This window comes from Gadus chalcogrammus, chromosome 4 (assembly GCF_026213295.1).
Source record: "Gadus chalcogrammus isolate NIFS_2021 chromosome 4, NIFS_Gcha_1.0, whole genome shotgun sequence".
Classification (NCBI taxonomy): domain Eukaryota; kingdom Metazoa; phylum Chordata; class Actinopteri; order Gadiformes; family Gadidae; genus Gadus; species Gadus chalcogrammus.
The window spans coordinates 31,802,999-31,824,939 of NC_079415.1; positions in this window are offsets into that span (position 1 = coordinate 31,802,999).

A 21,941-nucleotide genomic window follows, 5' to 3' on the forward strand; every position below is an offset into this window, starting at 1 on the left:
TTCACTCTTCGTTTGTTCTGCTGTTTGCTCAATGGAATCTCTGTGATTCGGGGGTTATTGTTATTTTTAACTCATTGTGTATTCTGTATAGTGTTGTTTCCCTTGGTTAATACTTTACAATTGCTGCTTTGCAAGAAATGCACAGTATGTATAACGATTGATTCATTTAAAACACCGGGAAAAGAAAGCAAACAGATTAGAAATAGCGAACTCTTACTGTTTCCAACCTCAGATGACGTAACTCTATAACCGATGTTTGGGGGGTTGTTTTTTTAATGTTTATCCGACCGACAATAAGCCAATTTGCCGGAGCATCATGTGGAAATATAAAGGAAGCTTCCGGAGACACATGCAATCAGGTGCACCTCAGTAGTTTTTATTATTAATTAGATCAGAGATCGTCGTGAGTTGTTTGTTTTGACACTGAGAAATAAATAACTGTCTTTGACGTTCCTCGGAGAAAGCAATTAGTGCAGCTAACCCATCTCTCTGATTATGTTTCTGATGTGATTTCCATCGAAACTGTTTGAGGTGAAACCGTGGCGACGGAGATTAATTAAAAACAGAGTGCTCAAGGTGGTCGCTGGGACAGGTGGCTGTTTGCTGTTACCCCACGAGGGGGTAACAGCAAAGACTCAAGACTCACTTGTTCAGATTTCTACCAGACTCTGCAGAGCCACCCCACACCACTCTGATGCGATTATTGTATGTTGTACATCCTTGCACTTGAAAATAGTGCTAAGCATCATGTAGCATATTATCCAAACTATCTCTGTTGTTTACGGGAAACGGGTAACCCTAACGATTGCTATTGCTTTGCACTTGGTTCTACAAACATCCCTTCTGTACCGACAGCGATATATTCTTGATTTTCTTTCTTCTGCCAAAATGTAATTGGATGGTCGCTTCGGTAAAAGTGTCTGCTAAATGCATGAAATGTAAAGGTAAATGTAAATGATGGGTCTAGGCCCAGAATTTCAAAGAGTATTCTAAATTTAAACATGAACTCGAATGGTAAAGAAAAATGTAGATCCAGCTTGAGCATTTATATTGGAAACAGCCCTCCTGTGGTGTGGATTGACAGGAGCGACAGGGAAAGAGGAAACTGATAGAATAAAAACATGAGTTCAGTCAGTGGAAAGTGGACATTACTGCCAGTTTGACCTTTTTCCTTTGTATACTGGCATTTAATGGCAGTAGCACTTTGACAGTCCCAAAGTAGAGCATGGGTAATATTCACTTCATGAAGAGAATTGTTTAAAAAATGAACCCAGTATCCCGGCCGGTCAAAAGGCCTATGTTATCTAGTTAACCACATAAACTAATGAAGGTTTATCATTACTTCTGCCGGATGTTGCAATAAACATGTTTTGTGATTAATGTTATATTTATGTTCTCAAAAATGTACAGAAACGTAAAAATAACGAGAGAGGTAATTAAAAAAACATTACATTTCTGCCACAGTTCAGTTCAGTTTGCCTTGCAAACAAAACAAGGTAAGCATTGCGGCTTCGTAACCAGGTCTAATCGCCGTACCTTTTTAAACCTTAAATGCTGTAAAATAAATAGATAAAAATGGCTTCAGGGTCATTTTGATTGCAAAAAATGAGCTAGACTCTAGCTAGCCAGAGTTAGCAAGCTCGTTAGCTAGTTAGAGATGCATTGTTAAGACAACCCTTGCCATGGGAAAGATAGGTAGATTGTGTTTTTAATGTCATTTTGTCTCTTCATGTTACGAGGGAGCTGGCTGTTCTGGAATGGTAAAAATGTATTGCTGTCGAGAAATATGCAAGTTGTTGGCAAAAACAACGACTGATTTTTTCAGAAGAAAGAGAAACAACAATAGATCGCTGTCGGTACAGCAAGGATGTTCATAGAACCAAGTGTCAAGCACTTACAATCGCTAGGTTAAACCCTTCCCCGTACACAACTAAGATAGCTAGGAAAGGATGCAATGCTAAATACTTTTTTCAAGTGCCAGGCCATAAAACATACAATGAGTTTGTACATTAAGTGCTCAGACTTTGAACATAAAATAAGTGTGTACAATAAGTGCCAGGATGTAAAACATTCAACAAGTGTGTACATTAAGTGCCAGATGTGTTGGTGGGGTGGGGTGGGTAAGAGGGGAGGCTATGCCGAGTCTAGGGGAGCAAGTATGCCTTTTAGAGTTCAGACTCCAGACGTCAGGGATCGAAACCCGGTGCCTTTCCGAGCGCCCAGACGAACGCACCTCGCCCTCACTAGACTTGCCCCCACCTGAACCAAACCTCCCGTTCGTTGCCTCAGCCTTTGCTTCACGCCCGAGCAGACACTGCCACTGAGGCCGAGCTCAATCTCAGACCGCGCATCCGCAGCATCTCGGGAAGCGTTTCAGCGAGCGGGGGGACGGGATAACAAGAGGGAATGAGTCCCCGTTGAACGCCGCGAGGAGAGACCTCGTTGGGAAGAAGAGAGATGTGGGACGGGGGACGCCCTATACCCATCCCCACCACCCCAACCCTCCATCCCCCCCCCCCCATCCGAACCATTATCGGGAACAGTGGAGTGTTCAGTGCCAGATAAGCTGTCAGACGATAAGGGAGGGGAGGGGAGGGGATGAGGAGGGGGGAGCACGTCCTTAAACAACCCTAGGGCTGGGGCTGATTCAGAAACATTTAACTACCCCCCCCCCCATGGAGTTTCACAACTCCTCCCCCCCCCCAGCACCCATTCTCTCCGATCCACGGAGAGAATGGGGCCACTGGATTGAGGTTTGCATATTCTGCCATTTCATTATTTCTTGTTAAAATGGTAATGTAGAGCCGGCCCCATCAACTAATACAGTACGTGTTATATAGATGATTTTCTATTATGTATGAAAGCTGGATTAGCGCCAGTCGTTTTTGTGTTTTATATTTCATATTTCCTGGACCGATATGAGAACTGAAAATTAAAACGTGGTATTCCATTCCCTTTTTATCCCTTTCCTTCTCTCTCTCTCCCCTGCCATCTCTTATGCGTCTCTCTCTCTCTCTCCCTCTCTCTCTCTCTCTCTCTCTCTCTCTCTCTCTCTCTCTCTCTCTCTCTCTCTCTCCCCTGCCATCTCTCTCTCGCTCTCTCTCTCTCTCTCTCTCTCTCCCCCGCTGTCTCTCATGCGTCTCTCTCTCTTTCTCTCTCTCTCTCTCTCTCTCCCTCTCTCTTTCTCTCTCCCTCTCCCTCTCCCTCTCCCTCTCTCTCTCTCTCTCTCCCTCTCTCTCTCTCTCTCCCCCGCCGTCTCTCTTTCAATCGACACAATACTTCTCCCGGGGCCACCCCCATCACCTGTTGCCCTTGACAACCCATAACAAAAACGGTCACGAAGGACCACTGTGTCAAAAGTCCGACGTCGTCCGATGTTTCTCCTTGAATAATAGACCCCAACGGACACGCCATGAATGCGTAAAATATGCACGCTTGTAATTTCTTGTTTAAATGCTAATGTCAAGCGAGTGTGTGAATTCATGAACTACATCTCACAGCGGGGTTAAAACCTGACGTGGTAGCAAAGGGGCCTCGGCTCGGGCACTCGTGACTTGTGTTTAATCGTCCCGCCGGCGATTTTATAGCATACGACAAGCTCGACAACTTCGGATGTGAGAAATGTTTGATATGAGTGTTGTGGGGAAATCTGGGTCTTGGGCAGGAAGTTCAACCACTGAGCTCAACGGTTCACTTTAAGGTGATGAAAATGGCCGCTATTCTGATTCCGTTCTGATTTTCACACTGTTATATTCTATTATATTCTGTTATATATATATTTTTCTTTTTTGGAAGTAGTACTGAAAAATACTTCTGTATTATTGAAAGACAGAAAGCCAAAACACATACACTCTCTATGCAGATTTAGATATAGACATCCTTCCATACTGATAGACCCTAAAAACATATATATATGTATCTATATATATATATATATATATAGATATATATATAAATATGAAAACCCTAACTCATGGTGACAGCTTATATAATTGCCCTTCCTGTGTTGTGTTGTGGTGTATTTTTAGCGTGTTCACACCTGCCTCACACCTGACCGAGCCATCAGCACCTGCTGCGGATTCCGCTGCCTCATTGTGATTACATTATAACGAGACATGATCAGAATAATAATCCTCTTCTACGGTAATGTGTTCAACAAGGACGTCTCCTCTGACTGGATGTACGATGAGGAGAATATTTTCATGTTTTTTTTCACCGAACATCATTTTTTTTGCATGGATTTCAAACTGGTTCATCTTGTGTCATTATGTCATTCTTTGTTGTTTTTCTCTCCCCTTTTCTTTGTTTGTTTGTATGTTTGTTTGTTTCTTTCTTTCTTTCTCTCTCTCGCTCTCTCCCTTTCTTTCTTTCTCCCTCACACACTCGCTCTCGCTCTCTGTCTCTGACTGTCTCTCTCTCTCTCTCTCTCTTTCTCTCTCTCTCTCTCTCTCTCTCTCTCTCTCTCTCTCTCTGACTCTGTCTCTCTGACTCTCTGTCTCTCTGTCTCTCTGTCTCTCTCTGTCTCTCTCTCTCTGGCGCTATGACGACTGATTGGCTAAGTATTTCTCGGATCTGTCAGATGTGTAACCATATTTTCACACTGTTATATTCTATTATATTCTGTTATATATATTTTTTTTTTTTCGGAAGTAGTACTGAAAAATACTTCTGTATTATTGAAAGACAGAAAGCCAAAACACATACACTCTCTATGCAGATTTAGATATAGACATCCTTCCATACTGATAGACCCTAAAAACATATATATATGTATCTATGTTTATATATATATATATATCCAAAGTGTCAAAAGGTTTGTGAAAACGGTCCATTTGGAAACGAGCAGAAGTCCTCAGACTAAAATGAACCAGTAAGCGACAGAGGACAGCTCGGTCAACTTGACAAATAAAACATATAGAGGGCTTGTCAGAGTAAAGGGACTGCATTTATACCACGCTTTTCTAACCAGCGGCCACTCAAAGCACTTTACAATATTGCCTAACATTCACCCATTCATACACACATTCACACACCGACGGTGGTGTCAGCCACGCAAGGGCAACAGCCAAATTGTCGGGTGCAGTCAGGGTCAGGCGTCTTGCTCAGGGACACCTCGACACTCGATCTAGCAACCTCCCAGTTACCAGTCAACCAGCTCTTCCTCCTACGTCGCGTGCACACATGGCTGTCCTTCCATCAGAGTACCTCTCTGAGGCCTCCCACTAAGACACGCCTTTTCTACGTAACGTTAACAATGGCCGCCACTCTGACTTTCAACCACGACTTCAAAGAACCTGAATCAATCTGATATTTCCGGTTCCAAGGAGATCTGCACCCACCAGCACCCTCACCCCCCGCCTCACCCTTCCTGGTTGAATGCTATTGGGTGTCAACCGGATCAGAGATATCAAGCTACGGTCTAGACCTTATAAAACATCCTTAATTCTTCTCCCTCGTCCTCCGATTCTGTGCGGCGTCGTTTGTGTCCTTGCGTTTCGAGGATGTTATAGAGATCTTTGTGTACTCGCTTTGGAGTGTGGGTCTTCACTTTTCCCCCCGAGGACATTTTCTTTTGTCGCCATCCAACACGGTTGCCGCCCCCGCTGACATTTGAGCCACGACTGCGGAAAAATACCCCGGCAACCGACACACACAAACACCCACACACACACACATGCCCCAGGCCTCAAAAAGCCTGTTTCTGTAATTTTTTTCAAACTCTTCTCTTTTTCAATACCAGCTGCTACCTCCGTCAATTAGATGAGGCTGAGGTCTGCTGTAACGCAATTTACCTTCGCCTGCTTCCCTATGAGCTGTGTTCACCCGCTCCCAGCCCCCGAGGTGAGAGGACAACACCAACACGACGACAAGAACAACAAAGAGAAGGAGAATTAACAGTTGTTTTTTTTTGATCAACATTAAAACCTGAAACATGCGACTGAAGCAGAAACTGAAACAGAAAGAAGAAGACGGCTTGGAAGTCCTGCCCTCTCTCCCGCCGAGCACACTCTTCTGAAACGGCCACTGTTTCCCGGGGAACAAGATGATCAAATCAGCCAGACGTCTCCGCCGTGGTTCCGTGGCGATTTTGATTCATCGTGTTCACGACATTTCATTCATCGTAGCGCGTTTTTGGAGCCTGCGACCGTGACTGGATGCCTTTGCATATCGCAATGACTACAACTGAATGCCTGGACTCTACTTATTGTTAACCAGCCAGCACCCCGTCACCAATCTTAAATGTTGTGCCTGTATGTATCTGTGTTAATGATGGCACCCATTGCACTCCTGATCATCCCTGGAAGCAGGGATCCCCCACCCTGCGTTCCTTCTCCAGATTTCTTCCTTGCTAATTAATGGAGTTTTTTATTGCCCTCTGGGGGTCTAGGGTCAGGGGGGGGTCTTAAATATACAGCCTGTTAAGCCCTTTGAGACTGTAGCTATAATTAAGGGCGATAGCTATAAAGTTGAATTTAATTGAATGACGATGACGTGCGACACACAGCGACAGTTGGTTTGTAACATGCAATGAGAAGACTTCTCTGGCACGCACATCGGAATGCGCTCAGCTCAGCCGACGGCGGTGTGTGTGTGCGTGCCTGCGACCACGCGCTGCAGATATCTACCAGGGTTGGAGCAATGACACCTCAGGTCAAACATTTGCCTCCAGGTTCTGATCCGGTGTCGCAGTTGTCTGCGGGCCATCCATCTACCAGAGTGAGAGTAGGGAAGGCTGTTCCATGCTTAGCTGAAAGCTGTTTGTTGATTAGCTTTTTCCCTGACTGGTTATTGACTGTGCAGTGTAGCTGCATGCATGTTCACATCATTAATCTGTTTAAGAACAGCCATTGACGCGTATGTCTGAACGCACTAAATGTACAACGTCCTGGATACGAATGTCGGAACATGAATCGTATTCAACATCCTGGTAGCGTTTGTCGGAAAGGCACGATTTGTTTGACTCAACGGTCGCGCACGTCGGAACTCAAAATATATTATTTTCCGAATCCTTTCCGTTCTGACAGTGTGTTGGTTTAGTGGTGCGCGATGCTGAGATGAATGCTTGTTCAATTAGAGGACGGAACTTATCGCCAGCCCCTTTCAAATATATATATGAAAGAAGTAAGGCTTCCTCGAGGCAGACGATAATAAACCGAAGAGCAGCCAAGGGTTTCATATATGGTACCGCACATCCGAGGCCCCTCAAAAAAAAGTCCTAATCTTCTTACAAAGTTTGGTGGCGTCTCAGCCCCACAATTTCCGAGCTCCATTTCAACCTTCCCCTAAAAATCTCCGGCGTTCCCCCGCTTGGTATCAGGGCGACACACTGGACAACGTCTCCACGGTTTAAGAGGACAGCGACCCAGGGACCCCGCGATAATGTCGCACCACCGCTGCAGCAAACACACTCTTAACAGCATCGAAATGAGGAGACGCCACAGCCAAGGGGGGGGAGGAAGTTGATAAAAAACCACCGTGAAACACTGAGCTCCACTGCTCAGCTCCAGCTCCAGCTTCCCCCCTCAGGGCTCCCCAGGCTTTAGCACTCGTTCTGAAGCCACCTGGACGTTTAATTGGAAAGTATTGCCTTTAAACATCCGGCGCGACAGCGAGAGAGAGCCCAGCCAGAGTTATCACACTCTGGGAAGTTGATATGGGGGGGGCCTTTGGGGGGGTGCTTTCGTGGTGGTGGTGTTGTTGTTGTGTAGGTGCACAGCGAGCGAGCGACGGTAGCTAAGAGCAAAGCGAGTAGGTGGGAATATAGAGGAGTTTTGCTTGAGTACAGCCGTGGAGGGGTGGTGGGACAGTGTGTGTGTGTGTGTGTGTGTGTGTGTGTTCAAGGAAGAACGAGCTTGGCAACAATGTGTGTGTGAGCGTGTGTTTTCGCAAGAATGATCTTGACAAAATGTGCATGTGTGTATGAGAGAGAGAGAGAGAGAGAGAGAGAGAGAGAGAGAGAGAGAGAGAGAGAGAGAGAGAGAGAGAGAGAGAGAGAGAGAGAGAGAGAGAGAGAGAGAGAGAGAGAGAGAGAGAGAGAGAGAGAGAGAGAGAGAGAGTGTTTGAGAGAGAGAGAAAGAGTGTGTCATAGAGTGAGAAAAAAGATAGAGAGAAAGAGAGTAAGAAAGAGATTGAGAGACAATTAAAACTGCTTATAACATTTCGCAAAGTTTGCTGGACAATAATTGGTGTGTGCGTCCGTGTGTTAGCGCCTGCGCCCTTAAGTGAGGTTGTGTCTGTTTGGCGTTCGATATGACCACCCACCCCGGCCGCCCACACATTAAAGTGCACGTCTCTCTTGAAGTGAAGCAATCAGAGAGAGGGAGATGAATAGAAAGAGCCAAGGACTTGGCATGTCGTACATCATACGCGGTCACTCACACACACCCACATGGCCCCAACGTGCGTGTGTGTGTGGGGGGGGTATGTGTGTGTGTGTGGGTGGTGTGCATTGATCTCTGTGTGGAGGTTTTAGTGCTGCTGGTAAACTATGGGTGTGGGTCTGCCTCAGTGTCGGTCTGTTTTATTGTGCCTGCAATACTGTGTGTGTGAGTGTGTGTGTGTGTGTGTGTGTGTGTACGTGTGTGTGCAAATGTTTTTCCTGTGTGTCAGAGAGTGTGCGAGCGTGTGTGTGTCTTTATTTTTCTATCAGTGTGTGTGGGTCGGCAGGATCGAAAAAAATCTTGTGCACTAATCGTATTGGTTGTGTGTGTGTGTGTGTGTGTGTGTGTGTGTGTGTGTGTGTGTGTGTGTGTGTGTGTGTGTGTGTGTGTGTGTGTGTGTGTGTGTGTGTGTTTGCCTATGATGTACACATCTGTCATATATTGCGCACAAAGGACACACACGGGACACATAAATCACACACAGAGCACACACACATACATTGAAAACTCACAGAGGACACACCCATAGAACACACACATTGGACGCACTTGCACACACACCAAAAAACGCATTAAATTGAGGACTTGAATCGATGATTACTATTGGTGGTTCATTATGCTCCGCCCCCCTGCATTTGAATGCCGCCACCCACCTCATCGCAGCCAAAGCTAGGCTATGCTATGCTACGCTACGCTAGGCAAACCACTGGCATCAGGGTCGAATTATCCTGAATGGTTTAATGGGGTAAATTCATGAATGGAGTAGTGTGTGTGTGTGTGTGTGTGTGTTTTTTATGTGCGTGTGCTTGTTTGTGTTGAGGGGGTAATCTCTGTCTCTGTATCTTTCTGCCAGACTGTGATACGGTGATACACAACCATACGCACTCCAAAACCCACTCACACACACAAACACTCACACAGGCACAAACACAAACACACACACACACAAACACGCAGCCATGTGCAGTGGGCCGTGTAGCAAGCTCAAGCATTCCTGAACAACCTGCGATTGTGGGTTTGTGTGTGTGTGTGTGTGTGTGTGTGTGTGTGTGTGTGTGTGTGTGTGTCTGTGTGTCTGTGTGTCTGTGTGTGTCTGTGTGTGTGTGTGCATGGGAATGTCCAGGTGTGTGAGTGTGTCTGTGCGTCCTTCTCGTTTGTATAAGTGTGTATATGTGTGTTTATACGTACATGAGCATGTCCACGTGTGTGTGTGTGTGTGTGTGTGTGCGTGCGTGCGTGCGTGCGTGTGAATAACAAGGACTACGCACTCCGTAACTCCAGTAATGTACATAGTTAACACCACATTACACCATGTCAGAAACACACACGCACACACAAAGACACAAACACAAACACACAGTGTACATGTGCGAGTGAATTCATGATAGCACCCTTCCAACCGTGCAATCAGACTCTGCTGAGCAGGGGGGCGGTATGTAAGGGAAAGATGACATCCGTTTCGCCGTACCGCTCCGTTTGTAAATCCCGGCGGCGAGCGAGGAGATAAAAACCCTGAAACTGCTTTGATTAAAGTCCGATCTTAACTCGCTGTAAACTGTGTGAATTGTGAAAAGATTTTTAAAAAATAAACAAGATCATTTTCTGAATGGCTTGTAATAGTAACGAGGCATAGAACAGCATCGCGGCCGGTGTAGTCCACTCCCAGACGAGAGTTTGCCGGTTCGATCCCCGCCGACGTCGACCGGCCTAACCTGTTGCCTGTCCCTGAGAAAGAAGCCTCCTCAATCTCTGCACTCGTAGGCAGAAGCTTCTTCGGATAAAAGTGTCTTTTTAATAAGTACGCAGGGATTTAAAACTTAGGGTTCACACCACTGGAATATGTCAAATCAGGGTCTGGTTTCAGTTCACATGAATATTTCACTGGCGGGTTCAAAGGGGTTATGACTGCGGTTAGAGGATTCCGCGTTGAGTTTCTGAGAGGCAGCTCCTGGCGTTAATACCGCCGGGACTCGAGGAAGACATATCTTAAAGACTGTTATAAGGTTCACATGGTGTGACATGACTGCCTTCAGTTCAGCGGTTGACAACATGGCAGTACAGGTTAGGGAAGGGTAATCGACTCACTTACGTACAATTATGAGGAGAGGATGATGAGGAAGTATCAATCAATCATCTGTGTTTATGTGTTGATGTATTACAAGGGCGATAAGAGGGACCAGGTTAGCAGGAAGCTAAACTGAAAGATTATTAATGCCGATGCGTTAATAACCTGCTATAAACACATACAATCACACACACACACACAAAAACGCACGCATACATACACACAGGCACGCACACACCCGCACACATACACGCACAAACACACACACACAGTGTTGAAGAAGGCATGCACCATCGTCATCGTTTGAAGATAGATAGATATAATTAGCTAGATTTTACCAAACTATTTGTTGTTTTCATAATTGGCCTTTTGTGATGAATGGAGCTATGAGTCATAACCAAATAATAACGTTGTTTGGGTGTTTCCTACACCATTGGCTGTAATAAAAATGGTTATTTACTGTACAAGACTGTTCCGAAGTTGTAAGAATAGTGTTGTGGTATATAATTGATGCGTCAAACGTATGTATAATTATGTATTCCGTTGTGCCTCACACTGGAAAACAGGAAACTCCTGACTTCACTGGAGTCCTGGCAACGGCAGCATTTGTTTATTAAGTAAGACAGAGTACAGGAACACATGCTATAAATACACTGCAGTACATACGCCTAAATACACACATTGGTGTTTGTGTGTTTGTGAGAGAGAGAGAGAGAGAGAGAGAGAGAGAGAGAGAGGGAGAGAGTCTCCTTGTGGGTTTGTCTGTAAATATGGACGTGTATCGTTGTGTGTGTGTGTGTGCACGTGTGTGTGTGTGTGTGCGTGTGTGTGTGTGTGTGCGCGCGCATGTGTGTGTGTTTATGTGTATGCGTGTGTGCGTGAGTGAGAAAGTGTTTTTTTGTGTGTACACATGTCTTACGCAAGACATTTGTATTTTGTATGTGTGCGCGCGCATGTGTGTGTGTGTTTATGTGTATGTGTGTGTGCGTGTGCGTGTACACACGCTTGGGTCTTACTGAGTTGGTACGGGTTGCATGTGTGTGGGTGTGAATATGTGTGTGTGTGTGTCTGAATATGTTTGCGTTTGTGTACGTGTTGTGTGCGAATATGCGTGTCTGTATACAGCCAATGCATGCCTCTCCTATCAGGCTCTTTAAAGCATAGTGTGCAGTAGGCCTATGGGGAGAAGAATGACTTAATTGTTGTGACTGCCGACGTCAAGAATGTAACAGGAACACACAGGCCCCTAAGCCATTGGAACATCAGCCTCCCTATGTGTGTGTGTGTGTGTGTGTGTGTGTGTGTTGGTTTGTGTGTCTGTGTGTGTATTCAAAAGTATTTACCGCAAAATAATTACCAAAAAAGTGAAACTGTATATTGAATCCACCATTTTGCTTCCGGGCTTTTCCGACCAAACTTGTTAATTTCCGTCGGGTTTTAAGGTCAGCAGACTTAGAGTTTGCAGAAATAAACAATGAACTTCCAGACAATGACGGACGGACCGTTTTATCCCATTTGTTTAGTTTAATTCGATCGGAAACGTTCCATAACTGCACCTTCTCCGACCGATGGAGGCTCGGTAATTACGTGAGAAGGTCAAGAGATATCGGTCGGAATTCGCGGGTTGAACAACTCGAGGAAGTCGACTATGACTGGGGGGGGGGGGGGATTTGATTTCATTCGTTCGCCTGAGTTTATCTTCCGTGATCTGACCTCAACACCTTCTTCGTCTTCTTCCCCCACCCCCAGGACAAGTGACCTCTACCACGAACCACATACTAGCGTGAATGAGAGTCAGGGCGGGGGAAACTCCCCCGGTGGCTGTTGGTGGTGGGGGAGGGGGGAGTTTATCTCATCCGATCTGACCTCCACCACCTTCTGCTACTCCACCTCCGTGATAAGTGACCTCTACCACGATCCCAACTTGGCTGAAAGTCGGGGGGGAAAACTCCAGCGATGGTGGTTGGCGTTTGGGGGAGGGGGATCGCTGACCGATGAGTCATGGAGGAGTCATTCTGGTTGATGGGACATCTGGAGATGGCTTGGTGATAGCTTCTGTCCGTGGTCTGCCAAACAGAGAAACAGAAGCCTTCGACTCCGTTTTGGGAGCGCAACCAACTCTGTATTTTTGGACCAGAGGACGAGTTCCTGCCGTTTGGAAGAAAAAAAGAGAGAAATCTGGATGATATTAGGAGATGCCTGTCTCCGGGCGTAATGGTTAGCATGGAAATATGCCTTGTTCGTGAACAATTGGATGTTCACAAAGACAGATGAATGAATTTCATGTATTTAGCGAGCACCACACACGCACACATTCACACACAGGAAACATGATCATCGACACAATCTGAGCCTTTGACGAGAAAAAAACTTTTTTGTATTTTACATTTCTTGTCTTTGCGTCAAAGCATAGAGTGACCTTTTAAGTATTTATATCCGCAAAGCGGTTTATTTCTGTGCCGTTTTGTGAACCGAACGGCATGTTGTGACATCGTCGATCTGTGTCACAACATCACCGACTCAATCATATTGAGTTGAATGCGACTGGAGGAGAATTGGGACATGTTGTTATACCCTGGGGGGCTCGCGTCTTCTGTGCTATCATGAATGGAACACATGCATGCCAACGTGCACAGAACCCGTTCTATGCAGACCAATATAAATCCTGAAAAACGACCTGTTTTTGACCTGATTCTCCTTCAGTGTGAGGCTGTCTGTGAGGCATGTCGCTCATGGTTCGGGGCGGGGTGTGGCTCAGGAGGTGGAGCTTGGTGGCTGTTCACCAGAGGGTTGCTTGTTCGATCCCAGACCCTAGCCGAGTGGTGAGTTGTCCCTGAGAAAGACACCTCATGCTAACTGCTCCCGACGAGCTTGCTGTCGCCTTGAGGGGTCGACACCGCCGTCGGTATGTGAATGTGTGTGTGTGAATGGGTAAATGTTGTCAAGCGCGTGGCCAAATTGTCAAGTGGCCACTGGTTAGAAGTGTGCCGTATTAATGCAGTCCATTTATCATTCACAAGTTCAACATCGTCATCATCTCAATTTATTCATAAAAAAGAAAACGGAACAGAGAATAGTACATATTCTTAGGTAAAATAAACTATATATAATTATGACATAAATATAGCGCGATGACACATACAAAACAAAGCAATTGCATTGATTTCAGTTTTATAATGCCTTTGAACCAACGCCTCTATTATGAGTGCAATAATGCTTTAGCATAAGCCTCTAATGCTGAACTATTCACTAACGATGATTAGTGATGGGGCCAAGAGAGACAAACCGGTCAGGCATCAGGTTAAAAACGACAAACCTGGATCTGGATATTGCTCTATTGCAACAGCAAAAATAATAACATAAGTGCTTAAACAAAATATTAAGATTAACTATACTATACTTTTCCATTACAGAGTGCACCCATTCAAACAATACAGACACTTTGGTTTATTTTCATTACAACCCGATTCGTCCAACCTCCTTACAGGCTTAACCCCTTCATTAAGCCTGTAATTGTGTCGTCTTGATTACCGGCATCGACGTCGGTCCACTACATTCCTGTGTCATGTCTATGTCACGTGTCACAGGTCAGGAAAAGTTCCAGCAAATGATGGAGCTACATTGAAAGGGTGGTACTGACATGGCGCGCGTGTGTGTGTGTTTGGCAAACATTTTCGTCACGGTTGGTTTTGAGACTGGAGAAAATGTTTTCTTTAGCAGCGGGGACGTATTAGCTGTGAAGTAGTGCATCATAGCGAATCATTGTGAATTGCTACACCGAGGCAACATTAGGTTATTTCTTCCGCGTGTTGTTGCTTTTCCCCCTTGATTCTGCTCTCTGATCCAACAGGAGCATCTAAACCCACTATCTGTTTGCTCCACGCTCGTCTGACCAAAGCCCTGAAGAGGAATCCGTACACACATACAGGGTTTAGGGCTTAAGGGGGCTGTCTTCTATTAGACGTTTGAAGGGATACTACACCACACTGTGGGGTTGTTCCTAACGTTTTCTCTGTACTTAAAACCACGGGGACCTGGTGAGGGTGTCTTTCCGACCCACTCAAAGGCAGAACGATGTGTGTGGTACTGCATGCACATGAAGGACGATGGCGTGTTTGTTATGCTAATATTCCGTTAACCATAGAGGCCAAATTGAACGTTGTACAATTTTAAATAAAGAGGCATTTATTGATTGTGGACGACTAGAGGGCCGTAGGTTAGCAACTATAAATTCTTGTGAGACAGCCTGATACTTTAGTCTTGGTAATCGAAGACTTAGACTCAGAGTGCTAAGACTCGATGTATTTATAGCCTTTTTTTCCCTTTCTTTCTCTTGTCACCTTGGCAGTTGGCTAAAGCCATGCCCCACCTCATATTTAATTCACTCCATATATACAACGTGAATGCTGGAGACCATTCCGCACGGTGTCCGAAAACCAGGCCCGAGAAATGAACCGCAAAAACAAGCCCCCCATAATAATAATAATAATAATACATTGTCACAATCCATTCTTTGTATTTTATCTTCCTGCCCGGGGTGCTATTTAAGGAAGAAATGATTGTCGGCGCGGGCCCAGCAGCTGTAATATGTTGTGCGCGAGGAAACATTTAATTGCGTCATCATTCAGCGAGGCGGTGGACGGGTCGCCAGGCTACGTCTGGCTTTCCGGGCGGCCGGGCCGAAGCCCCGCCGTCACGGGCAATCCGTGATCGTTTCTGAGCGCTGAGCGCGGCGAGGTCAAGGCTGGCCAGAGGGTTAAGTGGGTCATCGGTCTGTAATATTATTAGCACGTCTGTGTCGGGTATAGCACTCCATACTTCAGCGATGAGATGAGAGGGTTTTTTTTGTCTGATGGTGGTGTTGAGCACAAGTGTGACTTGTGACTGGTTTTCGTCTGTATGGGGGCATTCTCTGAATCCGTTCCTCCCTCATCCCCCCCCCCCCCCCCGTGCCCCCGCCGCCCTCACCATCTCCCCCTCTTCCCTCTCGCCTCCGGTGCTGTGCTGTGCGTCTCCCCTTTGACTATTCACATGCCTTTTCTCCCTCTCCCAATCTTTTTGGTTCCACATCTTGCGCCGTGTCAGCTTCAGAGAGTAACCCTGACCGAAATATTACCCTTCGTTTTTCCCACACGTGGCTGCATGCGGAGGACATGGGAAATGGATTTGGTGTTTTCTTCTGAAAGGGGAAGCCGGTGGCGAACCCAAATGTGCTTTCCGCGGCTGAGAGGAGTCAATATGCATACAGATGAATACAGCTTTGAGAGGGACGCAAATGACCCTCGCAACGAAAAGCAGTCGTTTATGAAAACTGATTTGGTTTAAAAATAAAGATGCATCAACGCTAGCATATCTTACGTCAGAATTTATTTTACTGTATACAGTACACACACACACACACAAGCACATATACACATTATACATACGCACACACACACACACGCACACACACACACGCACGCGCGCACACACACACACACACGCACACACTCACAGACATATACATATTATGCATACAAACACATATGCAGACACACACACACACACGCACACATACACACACAAACACGTTTATATGTCTCTATATATAGAGATATATTAATATATTAATACATACAGTGTATTGTACTTTCTCGTTATTAACCGGGTCACATCAATGCTGTCATCTCCACTTCACGCTCCGCTGAGATCGGATACAAGATGTTCTGTTCCTCGACGCCCGAGAACGGAGAGTTGATCTTCCACAGAAGTCTGCCCTTCATAGCCACGGGATAGGTTTCTTCAATGAAATGTTCCGCTGTCACCGCCGATCCCTTGACGGTGACAGGGGGGAATGGTCCGTTTAAAGGAAAGTAACAGAAACCCAGCCAAAAAAAAGCTATTGGGCTATTTGTTTACCAAATACCCTGAATAATGGAATGTGAGGGCGTAAGTACTCGCTGTTGTCAGGCAGCGTATATATTCTGTAATTACCCAGTACTTAAGGGAACCCATACAGAGAAAGGGATACCGCTGCGCGCTTTGAAAAACCTTCCCCTCTGGGTCTCCGGGGTTCACTGGCAGCGGATCCATAGCAAATATTCTGCTCCACTTGGCAGTCCGCATGAAAAGGGGTTTTCCCCCTCAGGGCCCTTGGAGCCGGTGACACACTACAGGCCTCGCAGACGAGAACGAGACAAAGGATGAGCCACACAATCGCGATCCATTTAGCGTCCGAGTTCAAGCGGCTAGGGTTTCGAAACCGTGCCGCCGAGCGGTGGAACGTCGGAACGCTAGTGTCTCTCTCGGAACGTCGTCGTTGACAAAATAAAATCAAAACCAAAACCAAAATCAAACCCACGCCGACCCTTCACTGTGTATACGATACCGCAGGGTTTCTTCGGTAATCAGTATGCGCGTAACTACGGCCTTGCCATCAACTTTAATCTTTTTTTTTATAAACATTTGTGACCCTGAAGTCTTTTATGTTTGTACTTAAAATCCGACTTTGTGTATAAATTATGCATGAATGCTATCCATTCTATTGATTAGTTCCCCCAGAGGTAACAGTTCATAGTTCTAGGCCGTTCTTCGCTCCGAACATCAAAACAAGTTATACTTTTCAATAGTAATGTAGAAAGCAAAGTGTGTGGTTTATGGCCTGAAATCCATTTTCTGAATCTCGTTGTTGAGTCCATTTTTTGCTCATTTTTGCTGAGACCTGAAAAAGGGGGAACCTCAGAAAGTCCCACTCTATTGGTGTGCCAAATGTTCCTCAGAACGCAATTTGCTCAGTAATTACATCCAGAAGTATGCGTAGAGAGTGTGTGTGTGTTTGTGCGTGCATACATATTATGTATGTATCTACGCATACATCTCTGTTTGTGTTGTTTGTCATGGGATTTGGACTGGATAGCTAAAATTCAAATACATTCTCTAAAACCTTTATGCTCATTAAAATAAAATGCCTCTTGCATTGTATCGTACTTTAGCGCACACACATTGTTTTATTCCTCCCAAGTGCTATTTCTATTTCAGATGGTATTTGTTATAAGACTTCCTAACCAAATTAAAGGTCATAAGATTCAATCCGTTTTGCCAGCGAAGCAGTTTTCTCACTGTTCAAAGACCCCAGTCCCTATATCCCTTGTGATTTAATAAACTGCATTTACATTTTCTTAAAGTTGAAATAGCATGCAGAATCATACACAACTATAGAGGAGGAATATAATAGGCTATCGTGCCTGCTAATCAGTTGTGAGCCCTCTGTAATTAAGACGTTTGGGACTCCCTTACCAAATACAATCGTAATCATGCAATCTTAATCTTTACTTCCTCATAATTTAAGTAACCTTTGCTTTAGTTTAGAGTTTTTAGTTTAGTCTGCCAGAGGAGGAGGGATCCCTGTTCTGTGTTCCTTGTCAAGGTTTCTTCCCTGTTTTAGGGGAATGATATTATGCCACCAGGTGTGAGTGTGGTAAACCATTACAAACCGTTATAATAATAATAATTATTATAATTATAATAATCTGCCCTTCCCTGTGCCTTGGTGACATCACAAGTGGGTGTGTCCATCTAGATGTACCCTTGATAGATCAGTGGACTGTTACAAATGTTGTTCATCTATCAATCATACATCTACGTGGACACGCCCACTTGTGATGTCAGTAAAACACAGGAAAAGGCAGATTTGTGTTGCCTAATCACACTCATACCTGGTGGCATAATATCACCCCTTTAAACTTCAGATGTTAGGGAGGTGAACTCTTGTAGACTGCATTCACCGTGGACCGGACATTCTGGACTGTGGTTTGGTTTATTCACTGCATTGACCATTACGGTCGAATCGCTTCCAGGAGGATTTAATTAGGGGACTGTGTTCCTCATCATTGAGACATCAACGGTTCATCATACATTCCATACATTGCATATATTTAATCTTACAAATGCTTACACTGTAAGAGGCCCTGAAAACCGAAATCCATATTCCTCATACGCCTAAAATCGTCTGCAAATCCATGGTTACATAAATGTATAAAATCCCCAAAACAAACATGGCGATGTTGTCATCGTATGGTTTGACTGGGATTCTTTTTCTTTCCCTTTTCTCGAGTCGGCGAGTGTGCGAGTGTGCTTTTTGTTTGAGCAGCAGATGGGAGCCCAGGATTTGATTCTGGTCCAGGCCTCCCAAAGACAAACTGTTTTGGGGATGGATCGCCAGAGAAGATTTGCAGCTGTTCAGTTTTTATTTTTTTCTTCCTATCCTCCAAGTGTTTGCTTACATCTCTGCGCGTGTGTCCTCAGGGCGGAACGAAAACTGAGTTACAGCCGGGGTTTGAGTGTCTCATCTGTTCACTGCGTCTCGCCGGGTACTTTTAATGAGTTGGCGTATTTAAGGTGCGATAATTAGGTTAGCATAAAAAATCATTATGAGGGAAAATTTAATAACGTTTTTTATATCCCTCGAATTTGTGCAGGTGCGTCTGAGTACGATAAGCAACGATAAGGAATGACCAATTAAATAAGTAACAAAGTTAGTGAGTGTAGTTTTTATTATAAAATGTTTCTTTAGGCCAGGATTTCGACACAGTTTCATAATTCCACCCAAAGCTTTTAAAAACGAAACAAAGATAAAAAATAAACTCTAACGAAGATTACACGCAGTTGCCTCATTTCGTGACCAATTTCCTTTCTGATTTTCGTTTTCTTTTCAAAAATGTCCCGTCCCCTGTTTCAGCTCTGGGGTCAGAACAGCGGCGTGTTTAGCTAACCTACATTGTGAAACCTGCGTCATTTACACTGGTTTAGCTGGAGAGGGATTTCCACATGAATTAATGAATCCCCTGAACACCACTTTGCACTCTGAGTAACACCACCCTCGGTCCGTGGTAGGAATCACTTCAGCAGGAATACACTTCCTTTGCTTCTTGAGTGTTGAGCCCGTTGCACTACAGCATTCAAGGGTTTCCTCATAGCGTCCATATATAAATACACGCGTGTAGAGTGTTTAAAAAAAAAGAACAACAGATGAAGCACACTTGTGGAGGTCCTACGATTATCGTCACATATGTGATGTAAATGTGAGATATAGTCGTATGGAAGGGAGTTTTCAATATTTAAGCATATTATTTTATACAAAGCAATTGTGGCAGTGAATTCACATACAACCAGAGTTGTACAAAGGACTAGAAAGCTGTAATCGAGTCAAAGTACAAATATCTTTGTTGAAAGTTACTGGTAAAAGTTAAATCTGCAATATGTAATATTGAGCCATTCCCAGTTAGTAGATGGGAGACCTTTATAATAATGACTGTCCAGTCAAACTTGCTGTGCAACTGTGTGACGTGAACTAGCAAAGCTGGGAAGGCTGGGTGGCATATGCCCATACCAGTAGTTTTTGGAGCGTCGATCGCACGATTCTTGAGAAAGAGAGAGCTGCGTGCTGGGCAGCATCTTTATCTATCGGAATATATCATGTTATTGAATGTGATTTGATTGATAACATTATTGAAATCCATATCGATCAACATTGACCAGGGATATATCCAGCTGTTTTTAAGACACGCATTGCAACTTTAAAGTCATTCCTCCGAATATCATTTGAGGTAATATCGTAGCTAAAATAAAATCGATTTTTCTGGGGGCCAAAGGTTCCTTTTAAAGGGTCAAAATAAAGAAAGAAAATAACATTCAAAGGTAAACAATCACGGTAGCTATGGTAACGTGTTCGACCTTGGTAGTCATGCATGACTGCTAGTGGATGAGGAGGCTTTAACTGTACTGACGTCCAAAGGTTAAACACAGGACATCTTTTGAAATTGAGTCATAACTCAAAGTGCTTCCTGATATCGCTTTTACGCTATTTAGCTGGCCAGTTAAAACACTATAAAGTCTACTGTGAAAGCCCTTTAATTCAGTTTTACCCTTTGCATAGTTAGTTTCAGAGCTACAGCTCAGAGACATGCCATTGTGATTTCCCAGCAAATATTATGCAGGCCATATGGGGGGTCAATGTGCCTCGATTTGTCAGCAAGATTGGTGGATATTCCCAAACTAACACAACCGGAAAAAACGTAGAGAAGTCGGTAAGGATACTCCAATAGCAGTACAAAACAATTACTTTGCTATTTTATCGTTGCAGTGAGCAACACTGAGTTCACTGCAATTGATTGGATTGAACATCAATTGATCATTTCTGTGTGTAGCGAAATAAGGTGAAAGTGAGAAATGAATTAGTAAATATATATATATAAGTACTAAACTAGGCCTACAAACAGCTACTGAAGACCCCTGCAACCCTTCTGGCCGATACTGAACGCAATTTACAGGATTGGGGCAATTTTGCTATTATTAGGCAAATGCTAATTACCATAATGATTACAACTGTTACAGTTTGATTACGTAAGAATCTTTGGTCAAGCGGTGCGGAGAAGGAAGGGCCTTATTTTATGGAACTTCAGGTCACATTCATTGAAACTGTCCAATAGGAGAACAGGAGGCCGTGGAGTCAGGTTTGTGGTTAAGATGATCTTATTGGTCCTGCAAGAGTTTTTGTGTAATTAAGGACGGAAGGACACGTGTTGCTTGTGTCTGTCTGTGTGTGTGTGTGTGGGGGGGGGATTCATTATTTACACTGACATGGAGTGGTGGAGGGAAACAACTAAATTGTGTATACGGAAGTGCGTGCAGGCAAGCAGATACTCACAAAAAAACAAGCACACACACTCACACACACTCGCAAACACACACACCCGCACACACAGCGAAGTACACATACACACAAACACTAAAGGGCACAGACAAACACTCAAAAATGCACAGATACACACACACAGACACACAGACACACAGAGAGAAAAACAGACACAAGCACACACATAGAGACACGTCGATGCACATACACATCCTACCAAATATACCCACAAACACGAGACTGACAAGCACACAGTGAACCAATAACACAAGGGGACTTTTGGTAGCTTTGGAGACCCCAAGGCCACCCCCCCCCCTCAACCCTAAAACACCTAACGAGTTCACACACACACACACACACACACGTGTTCTGAAACATTTCTATCCGCACAAAGACCACACAATTGGAGCATCCGTTACGGCGTGACAGCCGGGATGATTACGTTCGGCCCACGTTCTCCGGGATTGAGTTTGCCCCTTATTGGACAACCATCATCCGTGTCTGAGAGAGAGAGAGAGAGAGAGAGAGAGAGAGAGAGAGAGAGAGAGAGAGAGAGAGAGAGAGAGAGAGAGAGAGAGAGAGAGAGAGAGAGAGAGAGAGAGAGAGAGAGAGAGAGAGAGAGAGAGAGAGAGAGAGAGAGAGAGAGAGAGAGAGAGAGAGAGAGAGAGAGAGAGAGAGAGAGAGAGAGAGAGAGAGAGAGAGCGAGAGAGAGCGCGCGCGCGCGCCTGGGGGTGAGGCAATCTGAGCGGGCGAGAGCTAATGTTTCCACGCTGACATTGCAGGGAACGCTTTGCCGTGACTGATAGGTTTCACTCTGACAGGT